Source organism: Halichoerus grypus, chromosome 2, assembly GCF_964656455.1.
Source record: "Halichoerus grypus chromosome 2, mHalGry1.hap1.1, whole genome shotgun sequence".
Lineage (NCBI taxonomy): Eukaryota > Metazoa > Chordata > Mammalia > Carnivora > Phocidae > Halichoerus > Halichoerus grypus.
In genome coordinates, this window is record NC_135713.1 from 114,953,020 (window position 1) to 114,976,718 (window position 23,699).

At 37.0% G+C, this 23,699-nt stretch overlaps 1 long non-coding RNA gene across 1 annotated transcript in view; it reads left to right on the forward strand.

Moving 5' to 3' along the window:
* LOC118518724 (uncharacterized) overlaps window positions 1–23,699 on the forward strand; it is a 260,848-nt gene that overhangs the window by 125,605 nt on the left and 111,544 nt on the right. Inside the window, exon 3 of the long non-coding RNA XR_004908852.2 lies at window positions 23,304–23,368. This is a non-coding gene — a long non-coding RNA (uncharacterized LOC118518724). The remainder of the gene's footprint in view (window positions 1–23,303; window positions 23,369–23,699) is intronic.

Genomic DNA, 23,699 nt, shown 5'->3' on the forward strand with positions numbered 1-23,699 from the left:
AGGGAGGGATTACCTCAAGCAGACTCCCAGCTGAGCGCAGAGCCCAATGCAGGGCTCCATGCAGGGCTTGGTCCCAGGACCTTAAGATCATGACCTGAGCTGAAACCCAAGAGTTGGACGCTTAACCTACTGAGCCACCCAGGCGCCCCTGGAAGTTTGTATTTCTTAATCCCCTTCACCTCTTCTGCCCATTTCACCTCTCCCTCCCTTGTGGCAACCCCCAGTTTGTTTTCTGTATTGATCACTCTGTTTCTGTTTCTCTCTTCAAGTGTCTTGCTTTTCAGATAATTGAAATAATATGGTATTTCTCTTTCTCTGTCTGAATTCCTTCATTTAACATAATACCTTCTAGTTTCATCCATGCTGTCACAAATGGCGAGATGTCATTATTTTTTGAGTAATATTTGACTGTATATATGTACCACATCTTCTTCATTTATTGATAGATACTTCGGTTGCTTTCATTTCTGGGCTATTGTAAATAGTGCTGCAATAAATATAGGGGTGCTTGTATTTTTCTGAATTACTGTTTTTGTTTTCTTTGGATAAATACCCAGTAGTAAAATTACAGGGTTGTATGGCACTTCTATTTTTAATTTTTTGAGAAACCTCAATACTATTTTCTAGAGTGGCTGCACCAATTTATATTCCCATCATCTGTGCATGAAAATTCCCTTTTCTCCACATCCTTGCCAATAATTGTTATTTCTTGTTATTTTGATACTACCCATTCTGACTGATGTGAAGTGATATCTCATTGTAATTTTGATGTGCATTTCCCTGATTAGTAATGTTGAGCATCTTTTCATGTGCCTCTTGACCATCTGTATGTCTTCCTGGAAAAATGTCTATTCAGATCCTCTCCCCATTTTATTTTATTATTTTATTTTTTAAAGATTTTATTTATTTATTTGACACAGTGAGCAAGCACAAGCAGGGGGAGTGGCAGGGAGAGGGAGAAGCGGGCTCCCTGCTGAGCAGAGAGCCCAATGTGGGGCTCAATCCCAGGACCCAGGGATCATGACCTGAGCTGAAGGCAGGCGCTTAACCAGCTGAGCCACCCAGGCGCCCCTTCTCTTCCCATTTTAAAATCTTATTTTTAGTTTCCTTGATATTGAGTTATATGAGTTCTTTATATATTTTGGATATTAACCCCTTGTCAGATAGATCATTTGCAAATATATTTACCCACTCAGTAGATTGTTTTTTCATTTTGTTGATTGTTTCCTTTGCTTAACAAAAGCTTTTTATTTTGGTGTAGTCCTAATAGTCTATTTCTGCTTTGTTTCCTTTGCCTGAGGAGACACATTTGTAAATATGTTGCTAACGTCAATGTCTAAAACATTACTGCCTATGTTTTCTTCTAGGAGTTTTATGGTTTCAGGCCTTACATTTAGGTCTAATAAATTTTGAGTTTATTTTTGTGTTTGGTGTGAGAAAGTGGTCTAGGTTCCTTCTTTTACATGTAGCTGTCCAGTTTTCCCAACATCATTTATCAAATAGATGCTCTTTGTGCTATTGTATAGTCTTCCTTACTTTATCAGAAGTTAATTGACATATAAAGTTGGGTTCACTTCTGGACTCTCTATTCTAGTGATCTATATATCTGTTTTTGTGTCTGTACCATACTGTTTGGATTACTATAGTTTTGAAATATGGAATTATGATACTTTCAGTTTTGTTCTTTCTCAAGATTGCTTTGATATATGGGGTCATTTGTGTTTTCATATACATTTTAAGATTATTTGTTCTAGTTCTGAAAAAAATGCTAATGGTATTTTGATAGAGATTGCAGTGGATCTATAGATTGTTTTGGGTAGTATGGACATTTTAATAATACTAATTCTTCCAGTCTATGAGCATGGTCTATCTTTCTATTTGTTAGTGTTGTCTTCAGTTTCTTTCATCAGTGTCATACTTTTCAGAGTACAGGTCTTTCATCTACTTGGTTAAATTTGTTCCTAGGGGTCCTCCTGGGTGGCTCAGTTGGTAGAGTGGCCAACTCTTGATTTTGGCTCAAGTCAAGCCACGTGTGGGGCTCCACATTCAGCAGCTTGAGAATTCTTTCTCTCCCTCTCTCTCCTGCACCGCCCCCACTCATGTGTGCTTGCTCACTCACTCTCTCTTTCAAATAAATAAATAAATCTTAAAAAAAATTATTACTAGATATTTTATTCTTTCTGGTGCAATTGTAAATGGGATTTTTTTCTTAATTTCTTTTTTCTACTACTTTGTTTTTAGTGTATAGAAATGCAACAGGTATTTCTGTATCCTATAGATTTACTGAATTCATTAATTAATCAGAATAATTTTTTGGTGGAGTCTTTGGGTTTTCTTTGTATAGTGTTATATCATCTGCAGATAGTAAAAATTTTACTTCTTCCTTACCAATTTGAATGTTTTTTTTTTTCCCCTTGTCTGATTGTTATGGCTAGTACTTCCAGTATTATGTTGAATGAAAGTGGTGAGAGCGGTCATCCTTGTTTTGTCCTGATTGAAGAGAAAAAGCTTTCATTTCCTACAAATGAGTATCATGTTAGCTCTAGGTTTTTTATATATGGCCTTTATTATGTTGAGGTATATTCCCTCTATACCCACTTTGTTGAGAATTTTATCATGAATAGATGTTGGATTTTATCAAATGCTTTTTCTGCATCTATTAAGATTATCATATAATTTTTATTCTCTTTCTTATAATGTGATATATGACATGGATTGATTTGTGGACATTGAACCATGCTTGCATCCTTGGAATAAATCCCACTTGATTGGGGTGAATGATCCTTTTAATGTGTTGTTGAATTCAGTTTGCTAATATTTTATTGAGGATTTTTTGCATTTATGTTCATCAGAGATACTTGCCTATAGTTTTCTTTTTTAGTAGTATTTTGTCTGTTTGGGGTATCAGGGTAATGCTGGCCTCATAGAATGAATTTGGAAGTTTTCTTTCCTTTTCTATGTTTTTGAAATAATTTGAAAAGAGTAGGTATTAACTTTTATTTAAATTTTTGGTTAAATTCACCTCTTAAGTTACCTGGTCCTGTACATTTATTTGTTGGGAGTTTTCGATTATCAATTTAGTACTTACTAGTAATAGGTCTGCTCATGTTTTATATTTTTTCCTGATTGAGGTTTGGAAGATTGCATTATTCCAGGAATTTCACCATTTCTTCTACGTTGTCTAATTTGTTGGTATATAATTTTCATAGTATTCTCTTACAGTCCTTTGTATTTCTGTAGTATCAGTTGAAATTTCTCCTGTTTTGTTTCTCATTTTTAATTTGAGTTCTTTCTCTTTTTTCCTTGATGAGTCTGGCTAAAGGTTTATCAATTTTGTTTATCTTTTCAAGGAAGCAGCTTTTGGTTTTGTTGATATTCTTCATTTGTCTCTACTTCTAAAGTCTATTTTTATAAAGTCTCTGATCTTTAGTATTTCCCTCCTTCTACTAACTTTGGGCTTTGTTCTTCTTTTCCTAGTTTGGTTAGGTGTAAGTTTGGGTTGTTTATTGGAGATTTTTCTTATTTCTTAAGGTGGGCCTATAGTACCTCTTAAAACTGCTTTTGCTGTGTCCTAAAGATTTGCTTCATTTTTTTTTCAATTTTCATTTGTCTCCATATATATATACACACACACACACATATAAACATATATATATAATACATATATATAAATAAATATATACAGTACATATACATATATATGTCTATATGGAATATATATTCCATATAGACAATGTGTTGTTCAAAGCCACTGTTTACTTATTGATTTTCTGTCTGGATGATCTATCCACTGATGTAAATGGGTATTAAAGTCCCCTTCTATTATTGTATTACTGTCACCTTCTCCCTTTATATATGTTAATATTTGCTTTGTATATTTACATGCTTCTATCTTGGCTATATAGATATTTACAACTATTGCATTCTCTTGTTGGATTGATCCCTTATCATTATGTAATGCCCTTGTTTGTCTTTTATTAAAGTCTTTGCTATAAAGTCTATTTCTGATATATATTTTGCTACCCCAGCCTTTTACTTTATTTTCTTTCCATTTGCATGTAATGTCTTCTTCTATTTCTTTACTTTCAGTCTGTGTATGTCTTTAGGTCTGAAGTGGGTGTCTTTAGAGCAGTAAATAGACGGGTCTTGTTTTCTTATCCATTTATTTAACCTGTGTTTTTTAACTGAAGCATTTAGTCCATTTGCATTTAAAGTAATTATTGATGAGTCTCTATTTATTGCCATTTTGTTAATTGTTTTATGGGGGTTTTTTGTCAGTATTCTCTTTTTGTTTCTTCTTTGGTTATTCTCTTCCCTTGTGGCTTGATGGCTTTTTTTACTGTTATACTTGGATTCCCTTCTCTTGAATTTTTATATATCTGTTATAGGTTTTTGGAATTTTGGTTACCACTGGTTTCATTAATAACATTCTATGTGTCTAGCAGTATATATTAAATTGATGGTTGCTTAAGTTTGAACACATTCTAAAACTACTATGTATTTACTTCCCCCTCCACATTTTATGCACATGATGTTGTGTTTTGCATCTGTTTATTTTGTGTATTCTTTGACTGATTTTTTGTACACAGAATTGATTTTACTACTTTTGTGTTTTATCAGTCTACTATGTTTACCTAATGTTTGTTTTTACCAGTGAAGTTTTACCTTTTATAATTTTCTTACTTATAGTTATGGTCATTTCTCTCCACTTAAAACTTTCCTTTAACATTTCTTTAAGGCTAGTTCAGTAGTGAACTCCTTTCACTGGTTTGGGAAACTATCTCTCTTTCAATTCTGAATGATAAACTTGCTGGGTAGAATATTTTCGGTTGTAGGTTTTTTCATCACTTTGACTATATCACACTAGTCCTTTCTGGCCTGTAAGTTTCTGCTGTAAACTCAGCTGATAGGCTTATGGGGTTCCCTTGTAAATAAACATTTTCTTTTCTCTTGCTGCTTTTAAGATTCTTTTTTCATCTTTAGTCTTAGACATTTTAATTATTTTATGTCTTGGTGTGGATTTCCTTGGGTTAATCTTGTTTGGCATTCACTGTGATTCCTAGACCCGGTTGTCCTTTACCTTGCCCAGATTAAGGAAGTTTTCAGATTGAGGAAGTTTTCAGCTATTGTCCCTTCAAATAAGTTTTCTGCCTTCCACTCCCCACCTCTCTTTTCCTTTTGGAATCCCTAAAATGTGAATGTTGTTATGCTAGATAATGTTGTTGAGGTCCCTGAACATATTCTCATTTTTTATCCTTCTTTTTTCTTTTTGCTATTTAGTTTGGTTCCTTTCCATTACCCTGTCTTCCAGATTACTGATCCCTTCTTCTGCATCTCCTAATCTGTTGTTGATTCCCTCTAGAGTATTTTTCATTCCAATTATCATATTTTTCAGCTCTGACTGTTTTTTTATATTTTTTATCTTTTTAAGTTTTCAGTGAGCTCATCCACTCTTAAGTCCAGTGAGTATCTTTATGAGCATTACTTTGAAATCTTTATCATCAGGTAGATTGCTTATCTCCATATTGTTTAGCTCACTTTCTTTGATTTTATGGTGTTTAGGACATATTCCTCTGTCTCTTCAATTGGTGTAACTCTGTGTTTGATTCTCTGTATTAGGTAGGTCTGATGCATCACCTGGTTTTGAAAGTTGTGTGGCCTTGTGTAGAAAAAGTACTGTGGTGCCCTTTAGGGCAAACCCCCATGGTCAAAAGAAGCAGACACCCCAAGGGGTACCCCTTGTAGGGGCTGCATGTACACTCCTGTTATGGATGAGTTGCATTTGCTCTGGACATGCTGGTGGGTGGGTCTTGCCATAAGTCCAGCTTGCTGTAATGACTCCCATTACCTCCCACAAGTATACTGGGCAGTGTTTTGTTTTGTTTTGTTTGTTTTGTTTTTGTAAGTTGTTGAGAGGCCCAGCTGCAGAAATCTTAGGTGCACTGGTGAGCAGGCTGTCACTGAGCCTGGCTATGTGCAGATAACTGCTGTGATAGCTACAGGTGCACTGAAGGTCAGGGCTTGCTGCCCACATAATCAGCTAAGAGGTCAAGCTACAGGAACTGTGGACATACAGGTATGTGGGGTTATCTTCCCCTTCCCCCCTTTCACCAGGGCAGGAGTCACTTTGTTGTGGCACTGGTCCTGGTCAGGGCTGCCTACCAGATGTGGTGGGACAGGAGCTGCCCGGGGAGAAAGGGTGGCTGCTCAGGCTGGCAGTTTGGGCGGGACCTGTCCTTAGGGGGTCACTGGGGTGAGACACATGGTACTAGCATGACAGATAGTATTAGCACTAGCTCCTGCAAGCACATGGCTGTCTAGACTAGAGGAGGACAAGAAAATTGGCACCAGAACCAGCACTTTTGTTCCTAGAGAAATGTCCTGCAAATCCCTGCTCCTCCAGCACACGCCCTAAAATTGGTCAATAAATCACCCTCAGGTATACCTCAGATGATTTTCAAACCTTTGCTTCCGTGTTATGTCTCAGGCTCAGTAACTTAGCATACTGCCTTTTTAAGGGCAGAGTGTCAGTTTCTTATAGCCCTCTGGCTCTTCTGGAGTTAAGCCCTGCTGATTTTTCAAAATCAGATATTTCGGGGACTTATGTTTCCAGTGCGGGTTCCCAGGGCTGGGGGAACCTGGTGTGGGGTCTGATCCTCTTGATCATTTGTGCTTGTGCTGTGCCTCCCATCTGTGGTTAGTCTCTCAGGGAGTTTGATTCTCAGCCATGTCTTTGTCCCTTGTAATGTGGCCTTCTCTGTAGGACTAGCTGTGTTAGATAGATATGTTCCACTGGTCTTCAGGTTGTTTTCAAAGTTTGTTACAATACATGTAGTTGTTGCTTTGGTGTGTCAGTGGGATGAATTGAACTTAAGATCCTCCTGTGCCATCATCTTTCCTGCACCCCCTAGTTTCACTTTATAGCAACCTTATTTTTAGGTCCTTCCTAAAATCCTGGAGATATGGCAATACTCAATGTTCACCCACCTGGAAGCTATAATGACCTAGAGATGGGGAGGCCTGGTCCCTTTAGACTTGGCATATGCTCTCTGGTTGATCAAAATCCCCAGCACTCATGACTGTTACCTCTGGCTTGTTGCCTTCTGGGCATGTGAATTCTTGGGTCCTACATAACATGATCCAGTTTTGCAAAATATACATGCCTATGCATGAAATGTTACCAAAAGTTCTCTCAGGGTAGTGGGATAATGGGTGATTTTCATTTTCTTCTTTATAGTTTTTGTATTTTCTAAATTGTATTACAAAACATGTATTGGTTTTCTGATTAAAAAAGAGTAACTTATTTTTTAGATGTAAATCATTAAACACCACAAAGCCCCATGCTAAAATACAGATGACAGATGTTAACATTATATTCTTAAGGGAAAATTATGCTTCTGAATTCCCTTAACCAAAATAGTGGACCAGGTTACTGATGATTTTTTCATTCACTGTGTTTTTTCCCATTATTTAATAAAAACACATTATTGAAATTTAAATGAGATGGAACAGTCTTACTAGACTAAATTGCTTTTTTTTTTATTGCAGAGTATTATACCTTTGCCCCAATTCTAAATGAATAATAGCATTACCTTTAAGAAAACCATTTTGCTCTCTGTGTAAGTGATAAATACTCCTGATAATATGAGGCAAAGGAATGAAATTGTTATCATTCAGATCTTTGATTTGATGGAGAATATTTTAAACTTAAATTTTTATTAAAATACTAGTGGATTAGAAAAACTAACTGCAGCATAAGCATATGCAGTATCTCTGAATTGGTGATCTAAAACTTTTCCCCCAGGTTTTGCTGAGCTATTATTTACATATAGCACTGTATTCGTTTAGGGTGTACATAAGGTATACATAATGATGTATACATATATACACACACACATATATGGCAAACAGATTACCACAGCAACTTCAGTTAACATTCATCACTACACACAGTTAGGAATTATTTTGTGGTGAAGAACTTTTAAGATCTACCTTTTTTAGCAACTTTCAAATATACAATACTGTATTGTTAACTATAGTCATCCTACTATACTTTATATCCTCAGGACTTACTCATGTGATAACTACAAGTTTGTATCTTTTGACCATCTTCATCCAGTTCTCCCATCCTTCATCCCCTGGCTCTGGCAACCACCAATCTATTTCTGTGGGTTTATTGTTTTAGATTTTGGATTTAGATATGTGAAATCATACAGTATTTGTCTGATTTCTTTCTCTTAGAATAATGCCCTTAGATTCCACCCATATTTTTGCAAATAGCAGGATTTTCTTCTTTCTTATGGCTGAATAATATCCCTATTATTAATAATATCTATCTATTAAAAAATGCCAAGGCCAAGAGAAGGTTGAGAAACTCCTCTAGATTTAAAAAAAAAAATTACAACTAAAGTGATATGTGATCCTGATTTTGATCCTGAACCATCAGAAAAATAGCTGTAAAGGTCATTCTTGGAACAACTGAAAGACTTGGAATATGGCCTATGAACTAGATAATGGTACTGTATTAATATAAAATTTCCTGAGTTTTATAACTGTATTGTGGTTGTATAAGAGGCTGTCCTCATTTTTAGTAAATTCACTGTGAAATAAGTGAGTAAAGGAAAATACTCTCTCCTACTTACTCTTAAAATAGTTCAGAATAAATAATTTGCATATAAATGTAAGCATACACATATGTATCTACATTGCTATCTACCCAGCTATCTATGAAAATAGAAGGAAAGAGATAAAACTAAAGAAAAAATAGAAATGATTGATGGATCTGGTGAAGTGTACTTGGAGATAGTTTATACTCTTGTTGTGAATTTCCTGTAATTAAAAATTATATCAAAATGAAAACTCCAAAAATATTCTAGTCATAACCTACCTTTCTTGTCTCATCACTACATATTCCCAACACTGAGCTCTAGCTTCATTAGGCAACTTACCTAGTCAACCATTTGCTTTCCGGGCTCTATACTTCTCAGTTCACTATTTTGTCTTCCTCAAAGTCCTTCCTTTGTCTTCTCTGCCTATCTAAAGCCACATAATCTTCAAGACGTAGGCCAGTGGTAATTACTTCTCGAAGACTTCTAGCATACTTCTTGAAGACTTCTAGCCTAATTCAGATTGAATTGACCTTTCTCTCCTGGTACACATTATCTGATCCATGTTGTTAATACAGTTTGTCCTTCAGAGTAGACTAGGTTGTACTGTGGTAACAAGGCCAAAATCTAAGAGGGTTAAAACAGCTGAGGTTTCTTTTTCATGATAACCAAGTGTCTTAAGGATGGGTGATTTGGGCTTTGCTCATTGGGGTCACTTAGGGCCTGAGGAGGATGGAAACTCTATCTTGACATGTATTTCCATGATTACACATCAGAGGGAAAGGAACATGGGAAATCATGAGCTGGCTCTTAAAGCTCCTCATTAGAAATGACTAAGTCACTGTGTTCCTTTCTCTTTGATTAAAGAAGTTATATGGACATGCCTAATTTTGCAGGGGGTGGAAAGTGCAATCTGCCTGGAAGGGGACCATGAAGAGCTCTAACGATGTTCACTCACAAGGTTTATTGCATCACACAAATGTTACTGTGCATGCCACTATTCTCTAGTGCATTGTGATAGCATCTTATGTCCTATTCATCTTTCCATTCAACCCTTCAAGCCCAATGTTTAATACAAAGTCATTGCTTAATGCTTATTGTCTGCTGGAGTGTCCATCAAGAGACCTGCCCAGTATTGTGGAACTTCTGTGACTTAGCTTCTTGTCTCTGCATTTCTAGCCCTGTTCACTACAGGAAAAAAAAAAAAAAATCCACAGACTTCCCTGACAGCGTCCCACCCTTATTAAGTTGTGATCTGCCAATAGGAACTACAGTTATTTTACTATACTAGTTAATATTTTACATTCATCAATCTATATGCAATAACCCATTTTAGAATCTTCCTGCAGCCAAAGGATATCAAAGGAATATATTGATTAAAACCCCATAAATAAAAACGCTTTATTTTTTTCAATCTGCCATGAGTTCTCACTTTTGCTTTTGAGATTTTCTCTCATCATTTCTTTTGCATGGCTCTTTTCATTCAAACTTGACCATAGGGTCTTTTAGAATTATATGCTTTTAATAACAAAGGCCAGGAAAATCTTAAAAGTCTTCAAAAGGTATAGGAAATATCAAAGTCTAAAACAAGTCTTCCAAAACAAATTCCACCAGGCTGGCATATGTTCTTGGCTAACTCATGAAATTAAAAATCTGATTGTGGTTAAATCAGATTCCCACCCATCTTTGTATTTATGCATTTATTTAATACTGTTATGAATATTAGTATTACCCGTTCCTCAGGTCCTATTGGAACACTAAATTACTAATGGTGTATTTCTCTCTCTGGGAAGGAGAAGAGTGGAAATGAGCTGTAGCAAACGTGCAGAGGAGTAAGATACTCTGAGAGAGTTTGCCTGTTAGGTATATTGAATCATCATCACTTCAGTGAAATGCAACAAAATAGGCAATCTTTGCAGATCAGCATGGTTTTTCAAGTCAGAATTTCAATGTGTGGCATAGAATGAATAGGGATGATGAATGCAGGAGGCAGTATGCAGGAGTAACTCAAATGCAAAGCATCTGTTGTTGCCTGGACCCCAGGAAGTTGGGTTATGTGGAGAATTTATTGTGCCATAATGTCTGCCATGTTGAGGAGGCAGGTCAGAGATTGGATTAGTGTTGTGGCTACTTCTACCACCAACTACGGAGGTATGACAAAAGTGGAAGTGCCTTGCCTAACTCAGATTTCCAAATGCAAAATGGAAATGATTTGGGTATCTTTGATTTCGAATAAAGCTGCCATATCTCCCTATGAGGGTGAGCAATCTCTCAGTACAGATCATTTTATGAGGTTTCTAACTAAGATGAGCAAGCCTGTTTTGATAACATAAAATTGGCAGGAACTTGAGCTTGAAATTTGAATAGAACTCAAACTGAATATCTGCACAAGTTTGAAGAGGCACAGATGATTTTATGCAAATTATTTGTTTAAGGAATGCTTCCCCTGGGCACATCTGCAGGCTCACATGGGCTGAAGGTGGAAGAGGAGATAGAAACTCTTTAGTTAACATGACTACTGTTTTTTTTGTTTGTTTCTTCCTAGTAACTAGGAATCAAATTGAAAAATTAATAATATCTAACATTCTTGGAGCAGTTTTATTAAGAGAAGACCTAGGGTAGGTGCTTTGAAATTACTTAGAGGTGCTACTACTGTTCTCATTTTCCTGATGAGAAACATGGGGCTCAGGTATATAAGAAGTTTATTCAGTACCCATGGCAGTAGGTGGCAATAAGTGGCAGACAGGGTTTTGAACTCAGGCACTGTTTCCAGAATCCACTTGTCTAACTTACTCTGTACTATATTGACCTTCCTAGATAAAACAGAGTAACTCCAGGGAATTGAGTTATTTAAAACTCAAATTGAATAGTTTGATGAAAAGAATGACAGAAAACTTAGAATACTTTAAATTTATCACTCTTACCTAAACTCTGCAGAACATTCTTTCTGGAATAGAACAGCTCTGTTCATTCCCAGGAAATTGATAGAATACCTTATAAATGAATAGGCCTTTAGACTGTGACCATCTAATTAGAGTCCTCTATCACACGATCAGTGAGAAGGGTGGAGAATTTCTACCTTTCTTAATCTGATACAAACAATTTAACTATTAGGATTATTGAGGGTAGGCATTGGTTGCACTAAAGAATCTGTTAATGGTTTATTTGATTGGACCTACTTTCACCTCTATCTCCCCCTCTCCCATGTATGAATTTTTTAAGTTGAGGTGTTGTGCCAGGAAGATGACAAAAATGGAGGAAGGGGACTTGGGAATTACTGCAATTTAAGGGCTTATAATATCCCAGGGATCTCCTCTTTGTGAGTAAGGTTTGTCCAGGCCTCAGATGCTAGAATCATCTCTGACTCAGGGCCAATCTCATGTCACCTCTCACCAGGACTACTACAACACTGTCTTAACTGGTCTTTCTGCTTGCACCTGATAGAACTGTAGCCTATCCTTCTCACAGGGGCTAGTGGAGATTCTTTTATTTATTTTTTTACAAGTCTTTGTGTGAATATATATCTTCATTTATTTTAGATAAACACCTAGAAATGGAATGACTAAGTCATGTGGTAGGTGTATGTTTAACTTTTTCCTGCCAAGCTGTTTTCCAAAGTGGTTGTGCCATTTACATTCATCCAGCAGGGTATGGGAGCACCAGTCACTTTATACATTTTCTCCAACACTTGGTATGATCAGTCTTTAGTTTTCACCATTCTAATAGATGTATAATGATATCCTTTGGTGATTTTCACTTGTATTTCTTTAATGACTAAATGGTATTGAGTATTTTTTGTGGAGATTCTTTTAAATTGTAGATCATATCTGCTACCTCTTCCACCCAAACCCTCTAAGTGGCTTCCCATTTCACTTAATGCCTTTCTGATCTCTCTTCCCTCCCTTCCTGTCACCCTCCCTTCTCACGTTCTGCTCTAGCCACACTGGCTGCCTGCCTACTCCTAGCTTAGAGCAGTACCCTGGACCCTTGCCTTGCCTGTAGCCCTCATCTCCTGGGGCCTCCAAAGACTATTCCTCACTTTACTTAGATTTGTAAATATTAACTGAAACACTTTCCCTCATTCCCATTTCTTCCAAAACAATGCCTTTGACCACTCTCTATCCCATTACTGTGATTTATATTTCTTCTTAACACTATCACATGAAATATTCTATATTTTATGTGCTCATTTATTGTCTGTCCTCTTCAAATAAAATGCAAGTTCTATGAGAGTTTGGACTTGATTTGTGTACTGCTTAGTGTTACATAAATGATTGAGTGAGTAGCATCGAGCAAAGCTATAGGAACCAGTAACACAGTTTTAATGGGTATTAGGCTTGGCAAGTTATAACATATAAAATTAGGGGTCAGGAAGTTGAGGATAAAATTAACGCTAATGTGTGATGTGTAAAAAAAAAAAAAAAGCATAATCTGTAAGCACCCCCAAAATAGCATATTCCATAGGCAAAACAAAAATCATATGCCATAGGCATCCAAAATTGTTCCTAAAGGTTGAGAAGGTCTAAATTAAATTTTGATAGATGAGTTTCAAAGGGAGAAAGGAGGAATTCTAAGGAAAATTCTGTCATCCAAAGTCTGTAAGATAAAGGTTAAATGAGTCTGTTAAGATCAACCTGGAGTCTTTGTGTCTTTAAGACACAGCTTATACTCCACCACATTTGTTGATCACCTACTGGATGTCAGGAACGATGGGAGATAACTTAGGCTCTCATGTCTGTAACTCATAGAAACATTGTGATGTAGGCCACTATGATCCCCACATATAGATGAGAAAATGGAGGCTCAGAGAGATTAAATACTGCATCCGAGAATGAAGAACTGCTCTAATGACTCCCTTACTAAGCCTTACCCACTGACTTTGGATCTTCAGGGGAGTTCTTCTCCCTCCCAGCTGCTGGACCACTTAATGGACTTTGACCATATACTGACATATTTTCAGATACTGCATACCTGTGTCATCAGAACCTGTTGGATTACTTAAGAAAAAACTATTTTTGGGGCACCTGGGTGGCTCAGTTGGTTAAGCAACTGCCTTCGGCTCAGGTCATGATCTCAGGGTCCTGGGATCGAGCCCCACATCGGGCTCCCTGCTCAGCGGGAAGCCTGCTTCTCCCTTTCTCACTCCCCCTGCTTGTGTTCCCTCTCTCGCTGTCTCTCTCTCTGTCAAATAAATAAAAATAAAATCTTAAAAAAAAAAAAAAAAAACTATTTTTGTTCAAGTACATGTAGATTCCACAAATAGGACTGGACATATCCTATGAATGCCATATTTCATTGAATACAAAAACCAATCTATATGAAAAAGAATTCCATTTTCTAGGAACAATTGATTTTAAAAGAATTGACACTTTAGGGTTTTTTTTAAAATTTTATTTATTTGTCAGAGGGAAAGAGAGAGAGAGTGAGCACGCACAAGCAGGGAGAGCAGCAGGCAGAGGGAGAAGCAGGCTCTCTGCTGAGCAGGGAGCCCGATGTGGGACTCGGTCCCAGGGCCCTGGGATCATGACTTGAGCTGAAGGCAACTGCTTAACTGACTGAGCCACCCAGGCATCCCAGTATTGACACTTTGAAATGACCACTGATTTGCAATAGTTACTCTCCATGAAAGCTTGGTCATTGCTTCTATTAAAGCATTCTAACACAGTTTTTCTACAGATAGAAATATATGATAAGCTTTTGTATTTTAATAAAGTGAGTGCTACTTATAGCTTTTGTCAGTGTGCACAGTTTAATGTTAAGAGAACCAATTGATAATGTCAAAAGTACACATTTTAGAAATAAGAGATTTCTTGCAGCCATTCCAACGATTCCAATTAATTCCAATTCCAATTAATACAAAAGAGGTCAAGAGTTAACAGTGTAATGGTTAAGGACATTAGTTTGACCAACTAACTGTGACATCTTTAGCAAATTTCTTAACACCTCTGGGTCTCAGTTTCTTCATGTCTACAATGAACTAATGCAGCTGGGCCATTTACCACAGTGGCACATAGAAAGCACTCGGTAAGTGGTACTGGTTATTGTTATTACCAATGTTACTAAAAGGAAGTGTAATATGGCAACAGATCAGAGATCCTATTCCAATTCTACCCCTAATCTCAGTCCTCAAAACATGTACAGTAATGGGAATTTTGCTGGGATATCACATAAATCAAAGTTAATAGAACTCGAGTCCTTTAAAATTATATAAAAACAACTCAAGTGTGATGACAGAATGTGAGCAATTATATGGAGTTTCACTTCATGCGTGCCACACTGGAAAACAAAATAAAGCTGAAATGAAACATGTCTCTGTTGACATGAAACATTACCAGCCCTCCCCATTTACTACCCAGGTTCTTTGTTGTGTTGTTTTTAAGCCATGTTTTGTGGTGTGGTGTTCCTCCTTCTTGACTTAGTCCTTTTCTCAGAAATTCTGCCAGGAGATCTAAGAGCAGATGGTACATTATTGTTCAAGAAAGTGGTATTTTTGTTGAGTGTTTGATCACATTGTTCTGTTGGGGACTGGCTTGTCAGCAACTTGTGCCATCAGGATAAGATATATGCCAGGGAAAATGAAAACAGCATATTTGCTAAGCCTGTCAGAGGATATATTGACAATTGCAACAAAACCTGAAACCATAGTTTCAAAGGTTAAAACAATATGAAGGAGTTTTTCCCTTTGTCAAATAAATCCAGGGTTTGAGGCCATGTATGTACCATAATAAAATGAAGGCAGCAATCCACACAGATTGTGACCCTAACTTCTGAAAACAGCCACCTAATATAGAAAGTATGGAGATTACTTCATTTATTCAACAGCCATTATTGAACACCCACTGTGTCATGCATTGTGCTCTGTGGTGCAGGTGAGTAAGTTACAGTCCCTAACTTAGGGTGATGTCAGTCTTGCAGGTGAGAAAAACAAACAGATAAATTAAGCAATATGGCCATTCTTTACTTTCCTACACCATAGATTCATTCTCTGCATTTCCTCTGTGCTCTGGGAGGGAGGCTAATGCCAGTGAATTACTCCCTTACCAACTGGCTTCAAGATGAGTTCAGCCAATCGTCTTTCTGGCAGCAGGGTCAGAAGGGCGACATTTTCCCTCTCACTCCTCCCTGCTGGACATCCAGCTTCTGGCAGTGTCTCCAGCTTCCATGGCTGCTCCTTCCATCCTCCGTTCTTCCTAAGCTCCAGCTCTCACTGGGTTCTGGGCAACACTGCTTCCTTCTCCCTTGAAGGGTGGAAGCCTTCAAACTTAGGAGTATTTTAATTTTGTCAAATAAATCCATTCTTCCTGCTTCAGCTCTCCTGGTGGTAGTAACTTGGATTGCTGCTATTCTCAGCAGCAACTTTGTGTCTCAACTTTTCTTGTTTATTCCATTAACCAAGCAATACCTCAGAAGTAGGCTTTTATTTTAACTATCTTCACTTGAAACAGTGGAGCTGAAATCTATTTCTCAACAGATGCAAGGAATATAACAGAGAAACCAGTTTCTTCAACATTCATTCTATCATAGACTATTTATTGAATGCCTATATGTGACAGTGTACTAGTCACAAGGTATGAACTAGTACTTTCTAGTAGAACTTGACAGAAATATTCTGCACTGCTCCATATGCTAGCCACTAGGCATATGTGACGACTGAGCCCTTGAAATTTGGCTAATGTGACTGAGCAATTGAATTTTAAATTTTATTTAATATTAATTTAAATTTACATAGCAGCACACAGTTATTGGTTAGTGGCTACCATACTAGACAGACAAGTGTGCACTAATTTTAACAGGAGGCTGAATAACTCTTTTGAATAGAGATAGATGTGGAGAAAGAGCAGGATTTGTTCTGAGATATGGCTAGGAAGGTGACATGTGGGCTGCTCTGTGCATGAGTAGGTTCTTTACCAGGCCGAGAAATGTGGAGCATGCATTCTGGGCAAAGGGAGCGAGCATCTTACGTAAATGCTGAGAGGCTTTGGCATATAGAAGGTAAGCTCAGAGTATCACATAGTATTCAAAATGGTTCGATTATAGCAATCAAGAGGGATGTCTTGGAAAAGATGATGGGCATGTTGTGTTGGGGCTGCATGTTGATTACTATTCTTTCATGTCCATATTTCACCGTTCTTTTATACTCCACAGTAATACCATCATGCGGATCATCTTAAAACATGAATATTCAGCATGATAGTATGATATGTACATATTCCTTTTAAAAATATTCCACTGAGGGGGCGCCTGGGTGGCTCACTTGGTTAACTATCTATCTTCGGCATAGGTCATGATCTCAGGGTCCTGGGATGGAGTCCCATGTCGGGCTCCCTGCTCAGCGGGGAGTCTGCTTCTTCCTCTTCCTCTGCCCCTGCTCTTGCTCGCTCTCTCTCAAATAAATAAATAAAAAAATAAAAAAATATTCCATTGAGCTTTCAATTTCAGTAAATATTTTAGTGATTATTTATAGTATGCTCAATTTTGTTGCCCCTATTCTTTGGGGTTTTGCTAGAAATGTGAATTCATTATTACTTGTGCAGTAGATACAATAGATAATATGTTAGTGATCTAGCTTGATACAGGGATGTGCAAGGTGCCAAGGAGCATAAATAAGGTACTTAGAGACATGACTGAAAAAGATCAGAAAAAAATTCCTGGATAAATTGTGAAGTCTGTGCTTGGCTTGAACAATTGGTCAGAATTCTCTAGGTGAATTTATGTAGCAGTGTGGGTTGGGTATTGGAAGAGAGGAGTGATGGGAGTGGCATGGAGTGTGTTTCTGTCAGAAAACATTAAATACCAGATAATGACATATCTGAGAGAAAGTTGGAGTGGTGTGAAGGATCAGATCTACAAAGATCTAAGTTATAAAAGGATCACTCTGGATGAGTATCTTTGGAGAGATGTAAAACTGGAATGTCAGTTAGAGCTTGTGGCAGCAATGCAGGGAAGACATAATGATATCTGAACACAGGTTCTGAGAAATAATATGTCTCACTTGTTTGTGATCTTTCATGCTTCGAAAGTTTACTTATTTCTTTGAAAAATAAAACAACTCTGCTTTTGCTCTGGGTCATAATAATAATAATAATAATAATAACTGCCATTTACTAAGAAATTACTATGTGCCAATCACTCTTCTAAGCCTTTACATGCTGTGTATTAATTCACTTAATCCTTATTACAACCCTATGAGGCAGGTACTGCCATTACCCCCTAATTTTACAGAGGAATAAATGGAGGTTCAGCAAAGTTGAATAACTCTCTCAAGGTCACCCTTAGTCATTTACCTTGAATATTGAGTTGACCTGGAAATAACACTATCTAATATAGAATGAATTCCAAAAAAGTCATACCTGTCTTGTAGACTTTGAACAGAAAATGATGATTATTTTAAGAAGGATGGAAAAAAGTAAATGAGGATGCAGCCAAGATCATCACTATTAAGCCATCCAAGATTATTCAGTTTACCATGATTGTCTTCCTAATAGTCTTATTGGTCAAAATGCTTCTCAGTTTAAATATTTCAATGTGAACAATGTTAAATGTGGAATATTTTTTTAAAGTGATTTTAAGGGGATGTGCTTGACAGATTTTGAAAATATCTTTTATTTTTATAGACCAGATCATTGTCACTGAATACTAAAATATGAGTTTCTGGATGCTTGATGAATACTTGTAACTATTAGGATCTGTGTTTATAGGATTTAGCTTAATATCACTCCCTGCAATGTAGTATTATCAACTTTCATTTGTTAATTTTATAAGAACTTTTCCTGACCAAAGATAGAATTCAGTAAATTGAGGCAGAGAGCCAGGCAGTTGCACTATTTTAATAGAAAATGTCTTGTTCTTAGAAAAATTACCAAAAAGGGGCGCCTGGGTGGCTCAGTCGTTAAGCGTCTGCCTTCGGCTCAGGTCATGATCCCAGGATCCTGGGATCGAGCCCCGCATCAGGCTTCCTGCTTGGCAGGAAGCCTGCTTCTCCCTCTCCCACTCCCCCTGCTTATGGTCTCTCTCTGTCAAATAAATAAATAAAATCTAAAAAAAAAAAAGAAAAGAAAAATTACCAAAAGATCTTAATATAGGATCTAAATTTCTTCTCATTTCAAATATGTTGTAAAAAGAATATAATTTGGTAGGAGGTGGGACATTGTCTGAGTTCCCAAAACCCAACACTCATTTAGTTCCCAGCTTAGAAATCTAATAATTACTCCCACTACTGTAACATTCACTTACATATCCTGGCTCTCCATCAGTCTTGTAAAATTCCATCATAGTCACATTAGATGGCACTCACTGAAATAGAATATGCCAACCCATTCAACTTTATAAACTTCCCACTCTCCCACTGAACCTGACCTCACATTGATTTCTTCTCACAATAACCTCTCTTTCTGATAAATAGAATTCTGTTAGTTTTCATTAAAATAGCTACAAGCCAACTGGATGAAATCAAGTCAGGGAGAAGAACTTATGACATTTGCCATCTTTTAACACTCTCCCTAAATGAATGCTTTGGATCTCATTCTTTAGTTGAGGATTGCATAGAACAAAATCATAGCACAGTCTAGTTATTAGAATAATAATGGCAAGTCAATATTTACAGACATAATTTTTTAGGTGCAGAAATAGTAGACACCATAATATGTCTGAGAATCCAGTACCTAAAGCTAACATTTTGGTTGTGTTGAAACATAGGGAATGTGGAAAATAATAGTCAAAGATGAGGCTCTAAAAGGATGTGTCAAGGCCAGTTCATGAAAGATCTGGTTCCATGCTAAGGAAGTTGGATTTTATCCATCTATAGTGCACAACTGCTGAGGGCATTAAGCAGAGAAATTATATAAACAGAAAGCCCCTTGGACTTGGATGATAAAACTGATCCAGAGCTTCATTATCATCAGACCTATAGCAGCACAGGATTTGGGAACTCATTACTCCATTCTGGACTAGTGTGTTACTTAACTAAAGGACTAGAGGGCTATCACCCGTAAAGCAGTCCCATAGCACTGACACCAGGTTGGCACATGAGATGGTTAGTTTGGTTGAAGCTGAGAATGTTTGCTGTACTGGGGTCTCTCAATGGAGTTCTTTTTCCAGGGAGCCTTGAACCAAGAGAAATCAGTTGAAATCAGGTCAAGTTATCATTAGTGAGTTAAAATCACAAGAGTGGCTAATCAACTGTTGTCAAGGAAAATCTTAAGTCAAACATATGGAAAATGAGACTTATGAATCACAGCACCAGCTTGGCTTCAGCCCTCAGGCAAATGAAACTCAATCAGTAAAAATATATTCAGTAGAAACATGACTTGTTCTAATTCTGTCTAAGGCACCTCAGTTCCAGAAGCGGAGTGCCCTCCACAGATCTAAAGACAACAATTGTTCCTTTACCTCTAAAGTCAACCTGCAAGTTTGATGTTGGTCTGAGCCTCTCCAACTCCACCTTACATGCTCTAATTCTTATTTTTGTCCTCTTAAAAAATAAAATGTAAAAATAGCCAAATCTGCCTCAGGGGGCTTTAAGCTCCAGGAGGGCAGGGACTATGCCTGTCATCTGCACAACTGAATCTTTACTGAATAGCACAATATCAGGCACATGGCAGGCATCTAACAGATGTCTGTGGAAGAAGTGAATGAGTGTGCGAGGAGAGCTAAATGTCATAGTACATCATGAAAATGCTTTTGGGCCATAGAATGCCATATGTATGGTGATATTCTGATGCTTCAGATTCTAAGTTCAATAAAAATCCACTCAGATTCACATCAAAAGTAGATCACATTTTAAAATATCTTTAGTCACTTTCCCCCCTAACACTAAAAGGCAACACCTAAACTAATTGTCACTTATTATTTGGCCCAATTTATAGATGAGGAAATCCAGCCTGAGGTAGGTGAAGTAAACTCCTCAAGATAGCAAAGAAGTAAGAGGTCAGACCAAGACTCAAATTCAGGTCTGTCTGCTTCCATAGCCCATGATCCATGCTACCTCTCAAATGAAATTCTTAGACTTTTTTTTTTTTTTTTTACTCTAAAATGTATTATAGTTTAAAAAAATCCATGTCAAACTGTCAGGTCCTACTGAATGAGTCTACTTGGTGAAAATGGAATTACTGAATTAAATAGGGCATCACATTTATTTCAGTGTGTCTCCCAAACTCTGTAATTCTTTCTTTCTTTTTTCTAAGGGCTCAACTTACCTGGCTTCATCTTCATAAAACAAATATGGGAGAAATGTTGGGTTCTTCATTCACAGACCTGGGTTTCTATGATTTGTGTGTGTGTGTGTGTGTGTGTGCGTGCGTGTGCACAATTCCACTTTTTGTCTATTACTTTTCATTTGTAAAGCATAAAATTCTCCTTAAACAATATCCCTCTTTAGAAGATGGTGGTTTGTTCTTCATGCAATTATATGTTTCTGATGGTTTTAGAAGTTGGAGCCATCATCCTAAAAAGATAAAAGGGAAAATACTGCCTCAAGATGTAAGATATTATCTTACTACAATGAAGTCTAAAGTAGTTCAAATCAAGCAATAAGGAAGCCTCTCATAAGTACATGGGGGAAAGTCATGGATGCCTTTTGCCAGAATTATTGCCTATTGTACGCATTTTCTCTCTGCATCTGTGCTCACTTTTTTTTTTTTTTTTAAACTGCTCTCCTGTCCTTTCCAAACTCATTCCTTTACTCATGGGCAGCTATAGGTGCTCAAAACAGGGAAGCCTTAGATTCTGACCTCCTTCCCCAAACCAACTAACTCAGTATTGTAGATGGTATTTCAAAACCATGGGAAAGGTAATCTAGTCAGGAGCCATTCTGTTCCAATCACTTGTAGTCAGGACAGTTGGGTTCATCTACCATATTGCATGTGATACTTACCAGCACATACAGGCTCTTTGGTAAGGCAGTATCCTCCAGGAGAAGATGACTGATAACGCTAACATAAGGTGGCTCTTCTGAAAATGCGATACAAATCATTAAAAGAATGATTAGAAACTCTTTGAGAGGGAGGTCTAAGGATGTCATATCCATATATGGTTCAAAAGAGACTGGATCTAAATTTTCAACTTAAAAAATGGTTAATTTTTAATTGAAAATACAAGTGCTATAAATATTTTAAATTTATCATTGATGTGAACTTGTCTCACATACCTTTACTTGTAGTTCATTTGGTCAGAGTAGCTCAATTATACCTTGTATAAGGTTTATTAAACCTTTTGTTGAAGTCTGCTTATCTGTTAGTATCCAAAAAAGTTACCGAGAGAAATGGGAGCTCATCTAACCTTAATACCTAACTACTTCTATCTTCTTTTTCCTTTAGAATCTTTGTGCTTCATTTCCTTTACCTGTCAAATGAAGATCTGTCCATTTGAAAAAAATTCTTTTGAATACCTACTAGATGCAAAGTTTGATACTAGTTATTGAGGTGCATGTGTGGCTTGAACATTTCTTAAGGGATTTGAGTGTCAAGGAACTAAAACATGGAATGAATTTGAAAAGAATAAATTCTAATACACACACAAAATATTGTTATTTTCCTTTTTTGAATCCTGTAGAGTATCTGAGGAAATATAAAAGCCTTTGATCTTCCGGGCAACTGAAAATGGAAAGCTGCCACAGGAAGAATCAACTGCACAAATAGTGATTAATATGAAATAGCTAATTGGACCGAGCCCCTGGAGAAAGTACAAAAAGCTCAGAGATGGAGAGGTGCATATTGCTCTATTTATTCTGGCAAAATGAAAGTCTTCTCCCATTTACATTTCTTCTTATTAATATGCTACATGGACTATTGGCTATCCTATTTTATTCTGTTTGCAGGGCTTTAAGAAGGTGACCCAGGGGCAGCTAATGAAGCATGACAAGCACCTAATATCAGTCAAATGTTTCATTATTCCTTTTACATTAATCTCCCCTTCTGCAAAGATTAGTTGAAGTGCTTAGCTGGAGAAACTAGGAGGAAATATGGATAGCAATGGAGATCAGATTAATCCTGGCCTTTTGAACACAAGTACAGAATTTGGCTGAGTGTTGAAAAAAGTAGTAAAACCAGATTCCACTTGAACAAGAGCAATTTAATCACTACACAAAGCAGAATAGTCTGCATCTGGGCATCCATGGCTTTAACTGAACTCATGAAGAACTGAGTATTTTATAGATTATGTGATTCTTAGCTCAAGTCGGAACTGGCAAATAAAAAGTCCCGCACCTTCAGGCTGAATTATAACCTCAGTTTTTCCTTTTATTTTTTTTTAAAGATGTTTTCCTCATTATTTCTAGAAACATATCCCAAGCACAGGAAGTAAACTGTCAGCAATTAATTATCCAGGCTCATTGGACAAAAGGTTTTCTGCTCCTTCTCCCAGTTCTTTTATCAGAGAAATCTAAGGTGCTCATCTGTGTTTGGAAAATGGAGGTAGCTTCATGAGAACTGGGAAGAGAGGTTGGAATAAAGTGGACTCAGTTTACCCACCTGAACCAGAGGAAGAGACTGGGTTCTTCCATAAACTTGATCCTGTTTCTTTTCCACAAGTCACTAGCCATCTTCTGCCTAAAATGGTAGCGAATGCTAAGTAGAAAGAATGCTGTTATAATAAGCCATTTATCGAGCTCTCGCTGTTTACTAGAAACTGAAGAACTTTAACCAAAGCTTTGATTTAGGCTTCAAATGGCATCACTATGTTTTTTTTTTTTTTATTCTATAGATAAAGAAATTGTTTTTGTGAAGAAATACTGGATGCTGAAGTAAAATGTGATTACTGATATAGAGGTAAGTCCTTCGGGAATAGAAGTTAAAGAGTGCAAGACTTCTCTCCAGTTAAAGCTCTCTTAGCCTTCCTGAACCTACCCTGTAAAATGAATCTAGGCAGTCATGGCATTGTTCTGGGAGAGGGGTGTAATAAGGTGCAAGGGATTGGGGAATTCTAACTTTGAAGCAAATGAAATCTGCATAAAGTCCATTTTCTTTCTCCTAACACAATGCTTTAACTTACATTCAAAGCATGGACAATATTACCCAACCAAAAAAACAAAAACCAAAACAAAAACCCTTCTATTTCCACTGATCAAGTGACCCTTTTAAATTGTTATTATCCAGAATG